This window comes from Anser brachyrhynchus, assembly GCF_964034855.1.
Source record: "Anser brachyrhynchus genome assembly, chromosome: 1".
In the NCBI taxonomy this organism is placed as follows: Eukaryota; Metazoa; Chordata; class Aves; order Anseriformes; family Anatidae; genus Anser; species Anser brachyrhynchus.
In genome coordinates, this window is record NC_137694.1 from 48,637,265 (window position 1) to 48,658,604 (window position 21,340).

A 21,340-nucleotide genomic window follows, 5' to 3' on the forward strand; every position below is an offset into this window, starting at 1 on the left:
AACTGAAAAATGTCTTGGAAGGAAGAGTTTTTTTTTTTTTTTTTCTTTTTTAAGCCCACTGCCTTCCCTCCTGGGACCTTTCATGTGAGGAAACAAGACTATTATCTCTTCCTTTTCCATTTTGGGAATCGTGGTTAAATTCCCAGTTAATCTTCTCTTTTCGACTCCTTATTGTTGATGCTCTTCTGAGAAGACTCTAAATAAAACAGGAGATGAAAGAAGCTGTAAATCCTCAAATATCTAAAGTATTTTGGAAGCTCTATTTAAGGAAAGAGAAACTCTGAAATAAAGGCAAAATAGTCCATTGGAAGAGTGTGCTGTAATTACTTGCCCATTCTGTTTCAAATAGTTGATTTTATACTATATGGCCTAAAATCTCAGATTATAACTCAAGTTTTTCATCTGCTTTGCTCTGAATGAGCTATCTTCATCCCTGCTCTACTCCCAGACATGAATTGCTGGATATAGTGACAGCCGGAGACATGTCATTGCATATAATATCCTCTCACTAGCATTATTCATTTCACTGAGAAAAGGTCTTGGGACATGCAGGTGCTAACCTAGTGATTTGTCTCTTTTTCCCAGTGATGACTTTTCTCCTTGTGAAGCCAGTGGAGAAAATGATACGGGTAATAAATGCTTCTGTAGAGGCAGCTTTCACAGTTGTTCTGCCTCATGACTCCTTCCTTGCCCATTTGGTATTAAGAATCTGAATAAAAATGAAGTCATTAATTCCTTGCAGTCAGAAAAGACAGGGAACTACACAACTGTCTTCTTCACTGTCTTCAGCAAGACAGTTATTTTCAAGAGTTTCCCATGGGATTTTTGGAAATGGATTCGGCACTCGAGATCATTAGTCAAATTTCCTGACTATTTCAGCCACTTGACTGCCTGCTGTCACTAGCTGCCACTTCTGTACCACGTTTCCCCACAGTGCTCTGCTGCCGAGATTACAGTAGCCTTTTCCCCTGTGGCTTCCCCCATCCTCTGTGCCTGCCCGGTCCCTGTGAGAACAGTCTTTTCCAGGGCCTCCCAGGTGAAGGTGGGAGTATAGCTGCACCACGCGGTGCCAGGCAGTGCCTGCCCTCCTTGGCTAGCGCCAAACGAGCTTGCACTGGGCTCACAAGTCCTGTGTGGTGGGACAGGGGCAGACTGATGTTGGAAACACGGCAGGTCTTCTTTCAGAGCAGTGACCTGTCTTACAGACAGGTACCAGTGCAGTCAGCCGCCACCAGCATCCTCGAGCTGGAAGCTGCTAGCAGTACTGCAGCTACATCCAAGTGGTACACATAACAAAACCCAGCCTCCTGTCTGTCCTGGAGATGACTGGAAGTAGATATTTTGGCAACTGTCAGATACCCAGATACCTCCTCCTGCACCTGCCCGTTGGCCAGCACAGAGTCACGAACTGCTGCTGCTGCCAAGGAACAGCACAACTCCCTTTCCAGGAGCCAGCCACCACCACCAAGCTGCACGTGTTAGCATGGCATGGCATTGCCTTGTGTAAATTTGCCATTCAGGAGTGTGCCAAGTCACTAGAGATGATCGTGTCATGTAAAAAATGCTGGGAATGGGAACAGGATTAGTCAAATAATGTATCTGGAGAAAGTGTAAGGTTTCTAACTGGAGTAGCTGAGAAGAACAAAAGGATGGAGGTGAGCAGAAAGACAAATAGCTCAAGGTCAAATAGCATTTTAGGAGCACAGCTGGGGTAAGCATTCTAATTAATCAGGCCATTTTCCTATCGCCTAATCCACAGACTCTCTCATGCTTTAGGTTCAGAGGGCTTACATCTGCTTTGGATACATTTTTCCTGGAAAACATCATCTCTGCTTACCTCAAACTACATCGCAGCATAGGGTTTGCATGTGCTGTGGCCACTTGAGGCCATCTTGACTCTGGTGTTAAAACTGGCAAAGGGGCAGGTGATATCCCCTTTGTCAAAGCTAACTGACGGAAACAGGAGCAAAGCCAACAGCAAATGCCAGCTCTGATAGGAGGCTGACGCAAAAGAGGCCGAGGAACTGTATAGGACTGCTGCTCTGGTTATGTAACCTGGAATATTTTTTGTAAATACTCAAACTGACATGCATTGTGTTTTGGCATGTGTTTGTCAGTGCCCTTGTTTTATAGCCTTGCTGAAGACTCATTGACAGATGGCACTCAAGAGAGTGCTTTTTATAGGTGTCAGTGTCCAACTCAGATACAGTTTCTGAAAGCAAAAGGTGTTTGGGGGCGGAGGGATCTGAAGCACTGCCAAAGTATGTTGTAAAAGGTGCTTTAGTGGTACTTCATGCTCTGCAAAATGTGGAGGTATGTGGGAGATGAATGAGGAACATTGACTCTCATGGATGTTGAGTCACCAGAGGATTCTAGTAGAAGGTGAACAGCATTTATGAAATGGAAGAATAAGAAAAAAAAAAAAAGGATTTAAAAATACCCGGTGTCCCAGGGGCAGTGCCTATGTAACCTGGTATTCTGGAGAATGATTTCTTGTCACAGCTTGACCTAGTTCTTGCCTGGAGACTACGTGTGTTAAAAGTGAATCCAAATGTTGGCTGCCTGGTGTGCTTCTTAGCACTGTTCTCCTTTGTGCAAAGGAGCAGCGAGGCTCCCTGGAGGGGATGGGGAGCTTGGGGCTGACAGCGACCACAGTGCAGGCTGTGTCCTCACTGGTGGGGCCCTCTCCCATGGGGACAGCATGGTGGGCAGAGCCAGGTGGTGGTACCAGGCTCCATCAACAGCCCCAGAGAGGGGGAGTGAAGACCTGGGTCCAGGGTCAATCCAGGGTGTTCATCCAGGGGGAAAAGGAGAAGGGGCCAGAGACAGGGATGGAGACAAAGCTGCAAAGTGGATCTGAAGTCCGTGCAGGAGGCAGGGACAGAGACCGTCGCTCCTGTGGCATCACTGGAGCAGGGACCAATGGCTGAGCTGAGCTGGTGTCCTGTGCCACAGGCAAGGCAGGGGCAGAGGCCCCCAGTGAGGTTCATCAGCACCTATCAACATTGATTGGTAGACTCAGGGCACTGACACAGGCAGAAAAAGGTGTGTTTTTACTACAGGATGACTCGTGCAATGTTCATCCAGTGTTAGCAGTAGGAGGAAATAGAGGTGATTTTGGCTGCAGGAAATAAGAAGAGTACTTTGTCTCTAGCTATGACTTTGCAGTTAGGTAGATAAAAGTACACAGTACCTTCCTTATTATGGTTTCATAAAGACCTTTACTCACTGGAAGCGTCTGGATCTCAGTGGAGTTACTCTTTCTAGCTCCGGGGCTGAAGGATTTGCAGGCTCGGAGTCCTTCCCACAGTTTCGGGTGGTTGGACATGGCAGTCCAGCCACCTCTGATTCCCAGTCTTCTGGCTGCTGCGTGTTCTGCCTAGCTGGGGCTCAGGCTCTCAGTTCAGGTGTCTGGGAACAAGGCAGCAGGCAGGCTGAAAAACACAGAGTTGAGGGGGTTTATTAACCGCAGGCACTTTGCTCTTTACATGTGCTTGGGAAGTTATACGTATCTCTGAAACAACACAGGCCCGTAAAGTACCTTTTGTGGACGTCTGTAACAAAGACAAATATAGAATCCATTTATTCTTGGAACTCATCTGTGGAATGATCCTTTCTCTTCTGGAAGTTATAAATCTACTTTGCCACACACTTTACAGCTTCTGGAGAAAAAGAAGCAAGGCCGAAGAGCCAGTAGCCTCTGAGTTGGGTCTTGTGTGTGCAGAGCAAGGCACAGGGTCTTTGCAAAATTAATGTTGTGTGTGCCTGCACCGAAAGGTTATATTGTAGAGCAAATATATTATCATGGGGGGTGGGAGGGGATGAAATAAGGTAATGCAAGCAACTGTGCTATTTCCTAATTCTTTTTTGAAGCATTAGATTTTTTTATTTTATTTATTTATTTATTTATTTATTTATTTTCTGTGATACGTTTGTTGTGTGTCATTCCCCAGTGCTTGGAAAAGCAAGTAGAAAATATTTCACAGTATGAGGTCTACTTTATGCAATTTTTAAACACTCAGAAGCCATTTCATCAACATGACAATGACATTGATGCCTCTGTAAGCCATTTGAAGCCTTTAGATTGATTGAACATGCTCACTTCCTTAATGAATGCACTCAGAGGAGCTGAGGGGTTTCCTACACCAGGAGAATGGTGAGTCACCTTCTCTGAAGGGGACTACGTACTAATAGACTTAGATCCTTCTGCCCTTTGTGGACAGTTTTTTCCTGTTCACCCTAACTTTTCTTATGCTGGCCCATTTGTCTTAATTCCAAACTTCAATCCTTAAGATTCCTGTCCCAGCCTACCGTCTTCCCCATCTCCTCTCCTCTCCTCCTGTGTATGTGAAAAAAGGCTCTTCTCTCACACCAGGCTATTCCCTGTTAATCTTCAAAATCTGTCCCCAAATATGGGCACATAAAGGTTTTCAAAGAAAAATTTAATCTGCATTTTTTTAACATTAGCAAAATATGAGCGAAGCTGGCTTTTCTTTGAATTCGTTCTTAGACATTGTTGCTCCATTCTGATTGATAGTTTCTTAAAGCAGATGTCCAGCTGGAAAATTTAAGCTATAGTGATGGAGATCTGGCAAAGTATTCAGAACTAAAAAAACCACCATAGAATGGGAATTGTCAGACAATGCTAATTATAGGTGTGGCAAGCAGCTGTAACAACCAACACGGCAATTTTTGCTGTCTCTCTCTCTGTTTTGCAATTTAATGCTCTTATGCTCTGTTGCCTAATTTTAGAGCAAACACACGTTAGCAGTTCTCAACCAGGTAATGCTTGTTACCATCTGCAACAGAGATTATCTTAAAATGGGAATTAGAGGAAACACTTTTCCATGCGGTTGTGACGCTGCCTGTTCCTGACCTCTCCAACGACTGGAATTTAGGGAAAGCAATCATTAGAGGGAGGAGAGGAAGGAAAAGCAGGGGGAGAAGGTGGAGCAGGACAGAGTGCCAGAGTGTCAGCGCCAGCAGAGTCAGTAGGTGCACAGACAGAAGTAGGATGAAAGATTTACAGTGGGCAAGAAGCAGAGTCAGTGTGTGGATAAAGCCAATGTCAGGGAGTGTAAGGAACATAGGAACGGAGGAGGATGAAAAAGATGACATTGAAGAAGCAAATATGACAAGAATGGGCAAGAGAAAGTAAATAAGAGCTATGATTTAAGACTAATAAAACCCAACAACAAACATACATGGTGTTCCAGTTCTGTTCAGAGAAGGTGCTATCTATCCCAGAAGTTATGATGGGGAAGATCAGCTGTTACTTTTGAATTACAGTGTTTTCTCTGAATAAAGGGCAGGCAGAGGAAGTCTATCCACAAAGTATTGGACCAAAATCTATGCTCGTCATATAAAAAGAAGATTTGTGTTTGGCCTTTAGTACATGAATCCTGCCTGATCCTTTCACTCAGCCCATCATATCAATCTCTACTTTCTGCAGATGAAGTCCATGAGGAGCTTCTGCAGGTTTTTCGGGGAAAGAGACTTCAAAGCTCAAAGATTCTTTGTGTAGCTGCTCATAAATGTCTAACTATGCAAGTTTTAGGATGTAGCAAGAAGAAATAATATCAGTTCATTGTTTTTAAAATAGTCCTGTAATCAGAGCAATCCTATCACACTGACCAGAATGAATGATAGGTTTGGGTCAACTGTCAATAAAAGTTCGTTCACTTTAAAGTCAACACACTTCCAGATACCATAAAAATAGGCTGCATTGCATCTGAATGGAGTAAATAACATGACAAAATTTGTGTGGATGTGTTGTGTGACAGTTACTCTCAAAACACTATCATAGTCCACCACAGCAGTAAGGTAAGGCAACAACATGGTTTGGAGTGGTTTGAGGACAGCCGAGAAGAGGAGAGAGGAAAGGGAAAGGGAGGGAAAGGGAAGGAAAAAGGAAAAGAAAGGGATATAATGTAGTGATCGTTATAGTCCTTTCAGGAGCTGCACTGAATTTTGTAGATAATATTTTGAGTGGCAGAAAATCACCATCTCTCTCTCTCGAATATAAGAAACAGAAATAATCCTTAAAAATGTTGATGTTCACAGTAGAACCAGAAAAGAAGTTAGGCAGTACTGTGTGGGAACCTACCCAGGGTCGCAGGCCTTTGACAGTCTTTAGCTGCCTCAAAAATAATGGTGTTATAACAGTTTAGAACAGAAGTTTATAACTTGCACATTATTAGAAGAGGACAAATTTAATCATAGTGCAGAAATAAGTATTATAATATTGTTTTTGAAATATGTCAGAAAGGAATGTTGTACAGATCTGAAAAAGTTCCAAACAATGAAAATTTTGGAGAGGAACAATAGACAATCAGTTTTGCTGTAGTGCTACAAGAGTCTTATGCTGGTTGAGTTGTAATTCTCCTGTTGCGAAGTTAAACCATGTTTAATACCCTGCTTGCTCACAGCATTGTTTTTCAGTCCCAGGAAAATAATTTAAATCAACTTTTATGATTCTGGAAAAAATCTGATATTTAGATTGGCTGAGCAAATGGAGATATTTTTGAACTTGCTTCAATAACTTTCTGTAAGATAACAGTTGGCTTTCAGCACATAAAGCTGGGCAATTAGTCATGACTGAAATCAGAACCATATAGCTGAAACGTTGTTTAATTAACATTCTCCCACATTTGGAACTATCATGAGATGGTAAATAATTCTGAGTCCTCCTGAAAAAATAATTCCTGAGCCTTCCATTTAAATGGCTGAATAGAATACCTTTAAAGTCCCTTATGTAGCAATAGAGCTGCCGCTAGAATTACATTAGCAAATTTGGAGAGCTGGCTTTGCCAGTCCTTTTTGGATTTTCTTGGGAACTTTTCGTCTCAGGCATCTCAGGCATTTCCAGCTGATGATTTAGCTCCCACATTATGTTGGAAGCTTTCATGTCAATGGATTCACTGAAATGAATTAAGTGTCATTCTGAAGTGTTGGGCCTTCTGTTCCTAAAATATTTTATTTTTACAGAGTTTTGGACAGATTGTCAACTATGTTGAAGGAGTTATGATCTTTATTCCTACTTTTGACTCTTATATAAGGAGCTTTCATTTCTTCCTTCGCAACCTAAGATGATACATAATGTAAGGCATTTCTCAGCAAGCAAAGCCAGTGCCCCTTCTGTGGAACATTCCTCTGATTTAACAACAAAGGTGCTCTGTAGCACATCTATCAGTTTATCTTTCATGTCTTGAGAACACCTACAGTATTTTTGGTTATGATCTAGACAATTTTATAAATTGCATTTTAGAATTGTGTTTCCTAAATGCTTGTGAAAGCTTCACTTGAGATCACACAATTCTGAATAACATGTAGGTATGAAAAACTCAAGTGATTTCCAAAATCCATGGGTCTTTGTACCTCACTGTTCCTCCTGTTGCAGTCTTGTTGCTACTCCAGACATGAAACCTGTTGTCTTAGAGCCAGCATCATACCATCGTTTCTGTTAGTTGATCTTGAGATTAGATATAATAGTAGATAATAATAGATTTTTACTGTCTGATTATGTTTGCTCAGCCATATGTTGCAGGCGTTTTCTCTTATCTCATTTCAGATAAGTTTTTAAGTGGATTTGTAATCCTCTTAATCCAAATCCAGTAATTGGATTTGTGAGTTTGTCTTGGTCACTTTCTTAGTAATTTTGAAACTTTGGAATTATTTGCTTGCAAATCAAAGCAAAACTCACTCTGTTTTAGATACTTAAAATTTAAACATCTAATTCCGAACTGGTCTTCCTGGGCTTTCTTTGCAGTCAAAAGAGAGAGTTTGCCCTCCAGGGAGCAATGAATCTGACTGTAGATGTGTGCTAGGGCAAGACGGCTTTTGTCTTGAGAAGGTACTCATTTATATTCACCGAGTATGCTTAGATTCAAGAATGACCACTACTTTGCCACTTTGGCATCTGGGTTTTAAACTCCTGGATTAGCACGTATGAATTCTACACTTCCTGTCACAAACATCTTTTTGTTCTTTTGTGATGACACAAGTATCCTGACGCATCTCATATTTGTTAGTTTTTCATGAGAAAAACATAGCTTGCATTGAAGTCCCAAGTCTTGGTTAAATTTGATATGTATATGGGAACTGTGTATAACTGAAGGACTGCATCATTCACTTCAGACTAATCAAAACACAAAAAATCATTCAACTGGGATGAAAAGAAAGTATGACCATATTTCACAAAGTTATGTGCTAAGAAAATATTAAGTTATGGTGGATAAAGTACCTCAGAAATATGAATAAAATGAGGTATTTGGTTTCTGGAGCAGGCAATGGAACAGATATTATGGTAAGACAACTGTTTGCTGCTGGGAATGTAGGATTTTTCTTTTTTAGTCAGACACTTATTAATTGTTTTTAACACTCTGAAAATGCAATTTCTGTTCTGAGTTTTTATGAGCTGTGTGTAACTTAGAAAGGAATAGGATTAGGGAGCTGAAACACCTGTAGGTCTCTGAGGCAAACATAAAGCCCACACAGAGGTAAGCCCATACCAGGCTTTTCATCACACTGGAGACAATCTGCTTTTCTGCTTAATAACCTAAGACTATCAGTTCCTCTTTCCTTCAGTTTCCTGACAAGTGAAAGAAAAACCAAGGAGTAGCTGCTGGCCCACTAGCCTTGAGCAAGATGGAAGTGCAAAATGGCTGTAGGTTATCTGGTCAGTTTGTGCTTTCGTGGAGGTTTCACTGGGCTTTCACTTTCACTGGGCTGGGATAATGGAAAAAAGAGAATTGCTAGCCGGGGATTAGCCCAAGAGGAGTAGTGGGATCTGGATGTCTCCCAGATGGAACGTGGGTATCCTGTGGCAGAATGGGAATGAGAAGCCTTTGTGAGAGGAGGAGGAACAAAAGTCTCGTGGTGGGAAAGCAGTAAGAACACAACAAGAGGACTTACGCTCAGGCTCTACTTCATAACAAAATAAGGAGTGCCTTCACAGCCTAAGAAGAAAGGACCTAGACCTTTCTGCGGTGGAGTTCCTTACCTTAGGGGTACTTAACATTATGTACTGGTTCTTCGTGGGGAAAGAGAAGGACTGGAAACTACAGAACTACAGAAATGTACACCTCACAGGCTGAAAAAGTGGGTATGTATAGACAGTGGCCAGAGGAGTGACTATTAGTCAGGTGTCCATACTTGAGGGAACTGCACTCCGGTTAACTTGTGTGCAGTAGCACCAATGCAGCAATGGTAGGGGCTTCACCGCAAGCTGGGTGAGCCAGCCCAGGTACCTTGGGGAGTCTCTTCCCGTAGCAGGAGGGATGACCCAAATCACAGCCTATCAATCACTGCAGTGGAGACATAAGCAAATTCTTAGGGGACCAGCCCAGATATAGTAGATAGAGGACTCTGACTATTAGCTTGCTATTTTATAACTACATCACCATTTCCTCTGAGCTAGTAAGGAAATGTCTACAGCCCCTGTCATTACAGTATTTTAGTAAAATGGTAAAAGACGCTGTGATAAGGTGCAGTGCTTGTAGAAAACTCTGAAGGATCCCAAGAGAAAAAGGTAGTAATATGGAGAAAGAGAGGAAAAAGAGCTGGATTTAGGGAGGCCTACAGAGGACTTTCTTTTTTTTTTTTTTTTTTTTTTCCCTGTTACATGCAAGCTACATTTGTTGGCTGAGTTATTGTAGATTGGGGCCATGTAAATTCTTTCTTTCAAATGATAAATTATTCACGACTGGGATTTGGAAAGTCCTGGGTATGGTATTTTGGTATTTGCTTCCTTCTCCAGTGGCAGAAGCTGGCTACAGGCACTTTGAAATACCACAGAATTTTTTTGCACCGGACATTTTTTTCAGAGCAGTGTACTTCTAACCAGCCTAATTCCCAGTGGGATGCAGTTATACTTAAATGGGAATTTTTATACTGGCATACTTTATTCTAGTCTGAGAAGAAAAATAAATGCTCCCTGCATAAAGCTCTTTAATGCTGTATGTGGGGTCCATCTTCCCAAACGTAGGCACATACAAATTAATCAAGTATCCTGGGCTTCCTTTTAGTCAAAGCGAGAAATAGCACCTTCAGTAGACGCATGTAAAATATCTGAGACAAATCAGAGAATGCATCCTGGAGATTCCTTCTCCACTGGCTGCACAGGATGCCTAACACAAATCTCATCTGGACGTATAACTTTCAGAAGTCCAGATCTGAACGAGATAAATCTGACCATATGTGTCTGCACTGGAATTTGAATCATTGTGGCCACACCAGTGCAAAACCATGAATTCAAACAACAGAGTTGTATGGTTACGTTTTTCCCCCCCTAACGTAAGCCAAAGCTTACACCCAAGGCACGTGACAAAAGCTTTCATACACTGTGGGTGGGGACTTTAGGAACTGTAAGAACAGCAGGCTGAGTGAGCACTTATGTAGGTGGCTTTGCTAACTCTGTGGTAGACATATTACTGTGATAAATACCTGGTTGCTTTTTAGCGCACATCCAAAATACAACAGCTGATGACTTGTTTTAAGCTAGTGGTATAGAATTAGAAGCTGCCAAGATAATGCTGTTGATAGTTAAGCTTGCTAAACATGTTCCTTTATAAAAAAGAACAGCAGCGTGTTTCTTCCCAGTGTAAGTACAATTGATTCTTGACTTGAGTGAAAATATTTCTCATTTTTATGGAATGCAGAATACAGAATTTAGACAAAAAGCACGGGCATTCCAAGAGAACCTCTATCCACCTTCCCCCTCAAATAACAAAGAGATGGTTTACAACAATATTGATCATAGGTTAACTTTCTGTGACTTTTAGAAAAGCTTAGGCTTGGTATTGGGGTTTTATGTCCATTCCCTGTGTGCGTGAGAATCTTTCTTACAGAAAACTCTTTGTAGTGCACTTGGTCTTTCTACCTTCACTTGCTGGAAGAAGAGCAACATGGAACAAATGGATTTTACCCATGGTGCAGGCAGCACAGAGAGCACTGGAGAGCTGTGTGTTGAGGCTGTTATATACAGCAGCCTTCACCTATAGCTCAGGTTGCTCAACAGGAGGAAGAGTCTTGCACTCTGCACGCAGAGTGCACTGTATGGTTCTCAGCCGGTGCGCTGAGCTGAGACCTCTGAGTGCCTGTGCTCTATAGGAGATGATCTAAGTGAGTGGGCACTTCAGCTTTGGTGGTAATAATTATGAATGCAATTTAAGATACATATCTTAAAGATGTTCTCAGAATTACTGCTTTATCAGCAACCTAAATTTTTAAAACGAACTCTACAACTTGTTGGTGAAAGCTGGAGTGCGGTTTTTATCCCAAAGTGAATGACATTATCCCTAACTTAGCAGTATTGGCATACTTGTACATGTATATCCTATATCCTGGACACTTTGTCCAGTTTATAAATGGTAACTTGCATGGCTCAAGATGGACATTATTTGTGTCTGAACTCAGTTACTAAGGTCTGGGTTACAGTGGCTTGAAAAGATGCTGTACATCAGAAAACCTTTACTAACAGTTGGTAATTGTCTGGGTACACACACCTAGCCCCCTGCAGTTGTGAGGTAATGTGACTTTGATTAAGCCTCTGAGAGATATCTATGTGATTCTTGTTACCTCATATTTGGGGTGGTCTAAAAGCATACCCATGGATAGCTGGCATGGTTAATCTGACAGGCTGGATTTTACTCCATTTCTTTTCAGGTGAGTTGAGAGACCTAAATGAGAGCAACCTGTGTACCACATTCTGATGGTCTCCCATGCTCCCTAAATATATTTTTTTTCCTATAGAAAATAGAGTTTATGGAGGAAAAGGGATGACAAGATCTGTAAAGACTGATTTTCCTTTCAAACTGTAATGCCAACAAGTGGCCAAAACATGCCCTGAGCCTTGATGTGCCACAGGCCAAGACAAGACATGCCAGGTACACACACATACACCTGGGATTTGCAAAACACTGCTGGTTCCCACTGTATAGACACATCTTGAAAGAATGCTCTGAGCAGATTGCTGAGGTAGCACGAGGGCCAAGAGTAGTATATGTATCTGAACTGAATAGAAGTGATCAAGGGCTGGGGAATAAAAATAATTGTACAGTGAGTGTGTTGTAAGAGCAGAAACTGCTTCAGTTCCTTCCTTTTATCCGCTTGGATCGAGCTGTCTGAAAACGTTTTGTGTCTTCTGTTGCATCACATGAAGAAAAAGATGAAAAGAAGTGCTCAGCTCTTGCTCACTGGGTTTATGTTGAACTTACTATGATCTGATGCAGAACTCTTTTTTTGAGTATATAGAATCTGAAACACAGTGGAAGCTATGCTTCTAAATTCTCAGTAAAATGTTAGGCTTATTTATCCTTTTTTTCCAAGCTGATGTGCAAATTTTCTGACAGTTATCATATGGGCTAGATTTTAAACAAATGTTTAGTTTTACTTTTCAAGAACAAAAATACTTCAATATGTTCACAGTGCAGGCTGTTGATGACGTTTAACATACAGTTTCAATGTTCTGAGTTTTTGCCTAGCGGGCTGAGAGCTGCAATGTAATTCTTTTTTAAATTGTCTTCATAGCTTAAATGTTAATTGGGGTTTTGACTATGGATATTGAGGTTTAAATGCTGCTGATATAGCCTTACTTGAAGCAAAGTAAGAATTAGGACAATGTGAAATATGTCCTGGTGTTGCATCAAAATGGAAATATGGAGTGCTATCAACCTAGACTTGTAGAGGGCACTGCAGAAGTGTGTTGTGTAGTATCCATGGAGCAAGATTGTTACCTTGCAAGGCAGACAACAACTGAATAAAACCCACATCAACCCACATTAGCTATTTCCTGTTAGGAAACACTGGATATTGTTTTTCATAGCCACTCTTTATGAAACACATGTTATGATAATTGTCAAGTGCTGTAATACTTCTTCTTATTTGGTAAATCTTGTACATGTGGATGAGATATTATTTTTCCATGGATATGTTTATATGAATTGCAGCCAGTGACTCTACCTAGAAAATTATGTCAATGTAATGCAATGTTATGTAAGTTTTGTTTAGGTTCTTATATGCTGCACGTCACAGGGTCTGAGTGGATTCCAGAACTGAAGTGATGGGATTATCATCTGCTACACATGGTTTTCTCTCTCCCCTTCTTTCCAAAGGTGACTTCTGTGCTCTTTTTATTTTCAGTGTCTTTTAAAATAGTTATTACATTGTCTGAACACTGTTCTGTATGTATTTATGTGACTCACAGAGTAGAAGATTGTGAGCTTTTTGCTGGGGATAATTCCAGTGGGAACTCATCCAAAAGTTTTAGGCTGGCCTACTGAGAAAGCTCTGTTTTCTGCACAGCTTTTCTTGGGAGATGGATAATCCTGCTGTGACTGAGCAATGAAACTGCTGTCTATTTTTCCTTGTCCTGTCTCTCTCTGTAGGTGACCATTCATGTAAGTGTCCAAGGTCTATAACTTCTGAGTGCCCTAGGAATTAGGATGCAACACTGAAAGCAAAACTGCAGATTAAATACAGTACCTACACCTGCATTTATTCAGAATTGGTTCTCACAACAGCAAAGGGGTGTCCTTTCACATCTGTAGTGCTTATTCTCTGTTCTACTGCAGGGAGGGAGGAGGACAGCAGGACCCATGTTACAGTGATCCTAGGAGGACCCACAGTTGGCAAGTGGGCTGCTGTGAGACATCTGTCCCCACCTTTCCTTTATCATTTCCAGCTTCTTCAGGCTGAAGTCTAACACTGGGTCTTCAAATCTGTGTGTTAAAGCTGAAGCAGCCCAAGCAACCCAAGAAGAGCGCAAACCCTTTTGACCAAGTATTACTTCTGTGGTTTTTATTTTTTATTTTTTGTCTTTGGGGGTTTTCCCCAGCTGGATATTGCTTTTGATCTGAAATGATCCGCATGTCTCTTAGGAGCTGAGCTGTCTGGTAAACATTTTGATCAATTTCCAGCACAGTTTTTCCAAGTGTGTTTCTTTTGCCTTTTGCTAGCTACTTCCTGATGCTGTTTATCCAAAACACCACCTGCTGTCAAGGGCAGTTCTGGCCATTTGAAATGTCCCCATGTCCACAAAGCAGCTGTACCTATTAGGTTTAATTTCTGCAATGAATTACCAAGTGTATGTAATTTAATACCCACTCGTCTTCCCTGCCCTCCTACCACCACCAGTCATCACTTTTAATCTGTGAAAGCAGTGATGGAATTAGGCTGCCAAGAACCTGGAAGGTTTGCTTTCTCTGTAACAAATTTAACATAATATATGCAAGAAGTAGGACAATTTTTCTGGTTTTCTGCCATATCATATAACCCTGGAATCTGTTTTCTTCATGACTAGCAACATTAACTACTAATCTCAGTTCATTTGGAGGAAAAGAAGGAAAAAAAGGGGAAATGAAGACTAAGCTTGGGAGGTGTAGCAATACAAAAGTACAATTCTCTAGTAAATGTTTTAAAATTCCAATAGAATCTGTAAGTTGGGACTGATACACAATGAAACACACAGGATTTCTAGATGGAACAGGTGCCCAAGAAGTCTGAATCAAAGTGGAACTGAGAATATAGTTTTGCATGATAGTGTTCTGTGCTTTGGATTTGGATCAAGGGATGAAGGAAGGAAAAAGAATCTGAATTGTTTGTGAGTACAGTTGGACACAAACATAATAATTGTTTCTGAATTATTTTTTTTTTCAGGATATTCTTAAGTAAAGATTAATGGAGGAGTGTCAACAGAAGATTGGAACCTTAGCTGCCAGCAAGCTGCTTGCATGATGTGACCATTCCATCCACTGAATATGTTGGAGCTTTCCTGACAAGGTTTAAATATTCTGCCAGTGTAGACTGATTTTATTTTTAATTTTTAAGAATCATGATATTGGAAAATTTAGAGGACAGCAGTTTTATGTTGAATTTCATGAGCCATGTGATATTATTACTGTCATCTGATAAGATATGCTTATAAACTACCTTTTCTTCTTTTGTTCTTCTCTGCTTCGCTTTCCAAGTTATTGCATCTTTTCTCAACCAACTTTGACCGCAATAGTAAAATTACTTTTGCAAAATTTTGTTAGAACAGAATTTTGTTATTGGCTCTTGGAATATTTCTGAACAGCTTGTAATGAAGAGGTTAAGTATTGAATTCAGTGAGGCAGTTTCAAGCAGGTTTTTAGATTATTTGAATAGATCCAAGACGTGCTTACCTGGCTCCTCTGGAACAAAATAATTGGGACTGTCACTAAATGTTACATCTGGTGTCAAATTCCGTAACACTAGCTTATGTCTTTGAAAATCTCTGGACCCCACTTCAATAAACACTTCACAAAAATATACATTGCATATTTAGCAGTGGAGAGATGCCACAGTTAGATGACAGAGCCACTGGATGAAAAGGGTCTCACCATGCATTCCCAAGGGACACATCTTGTTAAAATAAAATACAAGGAAAACAAGAACATATCAAGAATAGTGGTCTGTGTATTTCAAAGGCAACATACTATGCCAAGAAAAACATTGTAGTCATGATTTCAGCTTAAACAATGTTTGAGAAGCATATTGAAAAGTTGTCTACTTCAGTTTCAGTTCAGTGCTAGTTTGAGTTTTCAGGCTTAAAAGACTTTTTTTATATATGATTTGGACACAATACAGAAAGTACAGAATTAAGAAAAAGCATTCCTAATATTGGAACACATTTGTTATCTAGTCTGAAAGTGCATGAAAAATAGGTTGTTGTTTTTAAGTTGTTCTTGAGAAATAGGTTGCTCTTAAGAACTTGGAGAGATCAGGAAGAATGTTCCAAAAAGTATTTTTTTGTTTGCTTGTTTGTTTCTTAAAAAGGAGAATCTAAATTGGAGAAACAAACCAATTACATTTATATGCAATAAAGGATAATGTATTATTAAACTGGTAATGATTTAAACCTAAACAAGAAATTAGCCTTTCTTGCAATAGCAACGGCTAAATGGAAAGCTGGTGATGAAAACCCTTGTTTTAGGCGTAGTAGTGTCTCTTTAATGTTACACAGCAGCTTCTACTGGCTACATACTATACGAAATCTGTTCTGCTAAATATTGTTCCTTGGAGCAATTATTAGCAGAATACGAATGGCATAAAATTGGTAAAAACAGATCAAATAGATAGTTTCTCAGAACACATTTCTGTGGATAATCAGTGACAACAGTGAGTAAAACTATCTGGAAAAGGTGACATCTGGCAAAAGGTGACATCCAGAAAATTTAGCTGATTTGGACAGGAATGAACTACGAACTGGCCAAACTAAGTAGTGCTCAGAAGGGAATATAAAGGCTTGTGTTTCTTCATTCCTGTGTTGCCATCTGTCCTTGCTCTAAAGAGCATAGCAATCCTTAGTGGCTCTACATGGTTGCCTGCTTAGGCCATTACCTGAGCATCTGTTTCATTTTGTTGGATTTCAGTATTCCCAGGAATGAAAGGGAGTACAGAACTCTAGAAAGTGAAACTGTATAAATTAAAGAGTAACCTAAACCAGCTGTAAAACAGGAGGGGGAGGAGGAACGCTGCACTTCTATTGCTCCTGTACAATATGCTGTTCACCCTGGTCATCTAGACCTGTCAAGTTTTCTTCTCTTTCTAATTTGACTGCATTTATCTTCTGGCAGCACCTTTAGTTTTTTTAGCTGTTTCTGTGTGATAGTTCAAGCTATAAGACTCGACATTATTTTATGTAATCGGTTTGATATATTTCCAAAGATTAGACGTGCGTGCTTCTGGGTTCTAGATGGAGATATCTGAGATGTGCTGGTAGACATGGGTTAAAGCTGTGTGTTCAGCCCCAGTGAAGCAGGAAGCCTAGGACACTCCAGATCATCCAACTTCAACAGAATAAAACTTTAGTTTTTCCTATCTGCACGAGGGTTTTGCAATGTGCTAGATAAAACTACAAAACCAGAGCATTGGAAGGGGGCAGTAAGTGGAATTTCTATAATTGCAGAATTGTAGAATATCTGAGTTGGAAGGGGACCCACAAGGATCATCATGTCCAACACTTGGGTCCCCAAAAGACAACCCCCCCCCCCAAAAAAAAAAGAAAAATTTAGACCATGTGTCTGAGAGCACTGTCCAAATGCTTCTTGAACTCTGACAGGCTCGGTGCCGTGACCACTTCATGGGGAGCCTGTCCCAGTGCCCGACCACCCTCTGGGTGCAGAACCTTTCCCTAACCCCCAGCCTGACCCTCCCCTGTCCCAGCTCCATGCCGTTCCCTCGGGTCCTGTCGCTGTCCCCAGAGAGCAGAGCTCAGCGCCTGCCCCTCCGCTCCCCTCGTGAGGGAGCTGCAGGCCGCCATGAGGCCTCCCCTCGGCCTGCTCTGCTCTGGGCTGAACAAACCAAGGGCCCTCAGCCCCTCCTCATATATCTTGCCCTCTAGACCCTTTACCATCTTAGCTGCCCTCCTTTGGATACTCTCTAACAATTTTATACCTTTCTTATACTGCGGCACCCAAGACTGCACACAGTGCTCAAGGTGAGGCTGCACAAGCGCAGAGCAGAGCAGGACAATTCCTTCCCTTGACCAAACTGGCAGTGCTTGTGCCCGATGCACCCCAGGGTACGGTTGGCCCTCCTGGCACACTAGTTGGCCACCAAGGCACACTGCTGACTCATGTTCAGCATGCTGTCGATCAAAACTGCCAGATCCCTTTCTGTGGGGCTGCTCTCCAGCCTCTTGTCCCCCGATCTGTACGTATAGTCAGGGTTGCCCCTTCCCAGGTGCGGAACACGGCACTCGCTCTTGTTAAACTTCATGTAGCTGGTGATTGCCCAGCTCTCTAATTTGTCCAGATCTCTCCACAAGGCCTCACCACCCTTGACAGAAAGAATAGCTCCACCCAATTTGGTATCGTCTGTGAACTTGCTCGAAAAACCTTGAAGTCCTTCATCCAAATTGTTTATGACAGCATTGAAGAGGACTTGTCCTAAAATGGAGCCCTGAATAATATAGCAAGTTCCATAACCAAATTAAAACTTTCTGAAAAATAATGAATTAAGCTAATTTCTGGAAATTATTTAGCACTTAAAAATGACATTGCATTTTGTCTTCCTTTTTCTGGAAAGTGTCTGAAGTTTCTTAAACTACCTGATGGGAGGCTATGAAAGACCTAGATCTTGTTGGCTGCTATGTGAGGGAAAAATATAGCTCTCCTTTAAAGACCAGTTTCACCCTGCCTCTCATTTTACTAGACTGTTTTCTGCATTGGGTATTAATGAGTCATATTAGTCTTCAGAAAACAAAACAAACAAAGGAAAACAGCCAAGACAATTTCAAAACCAATTTGAGAAATAATCTATGAAGACCAATGGAGTATCTGATTAGAGATGGAGGAAGGAAGACACCCTTGCTCAGCATTAGATACTTAAGATACGCATTCATGATGGTTGTAGCCAGCCTACAGCTGGCTGTTGAACCCTGTGGCCTCAGCCTCCGCATTAGCCAGCCTTTGTAGGTAGCATAGAGCGAGGCCCCTGCACAAAACAGCTGAGAACACCTGAGTCAAGAAAGTCCTGATCTACTGGCAAAGGAAACTCTCCCATCTCTGTTGAACATTAGAGATATGTGCTTGGGAGGTGCCTAAGATTGCATGGTGCCAATTATCCTTCATATGTAAATTTTTAAAGAGCTAATACATTATCTTCTATGAAATATCATGGAGGCAAATAATTTCTGTTGGCTTCATTAACCAAGAATATTTTAATTTATTTTCTTCTCATAAACTGTCTTTACGTAGTTTTCACTTCCCATTCCTTGCACTGCTACCTTAAGATCACCAAAACAACTCTTCATGGTTTGGCCTTATCATAGGAGAATCAAAGCTGCTATGCAGTGAGAAATAGTGCTTACTAAATTTAAACATCAAGGCAAGCTGTTATCAACATGCAAGACAGCTTTATTGTTATGATCATTTATTCATTATACTTCTAGCGTACCAGGAGCTGTGCAGCACATACTGCTAGGTGTGTTCTCTGCCCTTTGAATAATGATATTTTGGAGTTCTCCTGAGAATGAAAGGCTGGTTGATCTACTCTTGAAGCTTGACAGGCAATATTCTTATTTATCTTTTTAAAATGAGACAACAAAATGTAATTACCATTCTTTCTGAGCATCTGGAAAAAGGTATATAGCAGACATGAACAACTGCAATTCTTTTCCTCTGTTAATCACACTGGGTAGGAATACTTACAGATTTTATGGTCTGATTACCTTCTTCATGTAATGTGATTCACCACCACAGTTGGGGATAAATGCTGCAGGAAAACTGCTGTGGAAGGTAAGGTATACATTATTCTTCGGGATTGGTGCATTTATCTGTTTAGTAAACCTGGTTCATGCCTTCCAACAGCTATAGCCAGCCACGAATAATGTAATTTGTGTCAGCCCACAGGGGCCTGGTAGCAGAGCAACTAGGGCAGCTGACCAAAGAGCCAGAATGGTTAGCATTAGTCCTGCTCCATATATGTGCTGACAGTGCTTCCCAAGGGATCCTGTTTTAAATGAAGGCTTAAGTCATTCAGGATGGCGAGTGGGCAGGGGTGATCCCTACGGCCTCATGACTGTTCCTGCTGTTTTCTGCAGAAGTGGGGATGCTTTAGCTGCGCTTACCTAGGTCTCAACCCAAGACTGGTGGACGGTGGATGTTTGGTAGATGCATATCACTGCCCTCTTATGGACAGAGTCGGCAGTGATCAGAAATACATCATCGGTCCCCCACAGCAAGGCGCACGGTGTGCTTCATGTCTAGAAAGCCTCTGTGGTTCAAGTAGTGGCAACCTTATCTTTCACAATATTAATATTATTAAGTGCATCCAGTCACCAATCCAGCCTTCACTGTGTTCTGCTGCACAGGTCAAAATCTTAGTCTTGCTGAAGATGGCTACCTGGTACCCCCTTATTCAAATGTACTAGCTGCCCATGGAACCTGCCGTAAAAGCAAAATAGATTAGGAAAATGGCGCTATTTGTAAGCAAACTGAATAATAATATTTAATCTGGTAGGTTAGTACTGTGCAGTCAATCAAAACCAAGACTTCACAACTTCTGTGCTAAGGAAGAGAGAAAGTGTATTCTCATTAGCTGGCATTAAACCTCCCTGGCTATATTGTAGGGCTGCTACAGTTTCAGTCTCTTTTTAAAAAAATTAACATCGGGCTGCAGCTCCATTACTCTGTTTGTGACCTCTTTGTCAATCAAATCTATTGGAGTTCTAGCATCAGTTCTGGATCAGGTGTTGAACACAATTCCCTGCAATAGACAGCTGCCTCTTTTCTCTGTACTTGTGTACTGCTACCTAAGGTGCCCATCAATCAAGGGCAGTTACATGCTGTAGCTCCCAATCTAGATGCTGAGGAGGGAAGATCATGCCACCTCCTCACTCTGCTCCTTCTTCTTCTTGTTGCAGAGCTCTGGCTGTCCTCTGCATAATCTCTACTACTCATCTAACTGTGCAGTGAACTGACTTATGTTAGCCCAGCAGTAAAATAACTCCAAATCAAAAACTAAGTAGAGCTTTTTGCTGCTTAGCAATTTGAATTGGCTTTATTGTACAGTCAGAGCATCAGAAGTAAACTAAGAGACGAGTTGAAGCTGGTTGGTTGGGAACAGGAATACAGGCAAGGAAGAGGGAGAGGGAAAGTGGATTACCAGGACCATCACTTCCTAATGCAACCAGCTCTTCTGTCTTCTCCACTGTGCATCTAGCTGTACTCTTAGCATCTCAGCACCTCTCTCTCTCTACACAGGCTTCCTCAAGCCATGCCTATCAAGCAATGGTGGTCTACGGTTGCCATTTTACAGGAGAGAAACTGAGGCTCACATAGTGAGTCTCCCAGTGTTATGCGGATGAGCTGAGACATGGCAAGAAATTGGAGTTGGGTGTTGCAAACCCAAGGTGAGTGCCTGAACCCCTGGCCATTCCTTCTGACCAGGAGGTGCAACCCATCTTTCCTCCTCCGTCTTTATTCCTGCTCTTACATGCTAACTGTACTTCTGCTTATAAGCATACAGAGTTATTTTAATACTATGCTGCAAAAGCAGAGGTTTGGTATCCTTGTCCTAAACTTTCATCTATGGAACTATTGCAAATAATCGTGCCAGCTAGGGAGTAAAATGGAAATTGCCTTCCATTTGTTGCTGCCCCATTGTAGGCTGACTAGTGAGCATCTGTGGTCCTCTGTGTCTGTTTAGCTGCAACGGTCTTCTAATTTCTAAGCTAAATGTGCTAGCACTTGGATTTCAAAGTGTAGAAAACCTGTTTAGCATATTCATATGCAGGAGTGCTTCTAACTGGAGTTTTTATGAAAGTTTTCTTCATTGTCAGGATTGGGGATATGAAAACATCTCTTGCTGTTTAAAA

General features: G+C 41.4%; 2 long non-coding RNA genes across 2 annotated transcripts in view; one reads left to right on the top strand and one right to left on the bottom strand.

Moving 5' to 3' along the window:
- The window catches only part of LOC308187525, a 34,604-nt gene that overhangs the window by 10,074 nt on the left and 3,190 nt on the right, over positions 1-21,340 (bottom strand). The window contains exon 2 of the long non-coding RNA XR_013944761.1: positions 3,230-3,434. This is a non-coding gene — a long non-coding RNA (uncharacterized lncRNA). The remainder of the gene's footprint in view (positions 1-3,229; positions 3,435-21,340) is intronic.
- LOC308187526 overlaps positions 8,707-21,340 on the top strand; it is a 30,993-nt gene continuing 18,359 nt past the window's right edge. The window contains exons 1-3 of the long non-coding RNA XR_013944762.1: positions 8,707-13,112; positions 14,656-14,778; positions 20,727-20,875. This is a non-coding gene — a long non-coding RNA (uncharacterized lncRNA). The remainder of the gene's footprint in view (positions 13,113-14,655; positions 14,779-20,726; positions 20,876-21,340) is intronic.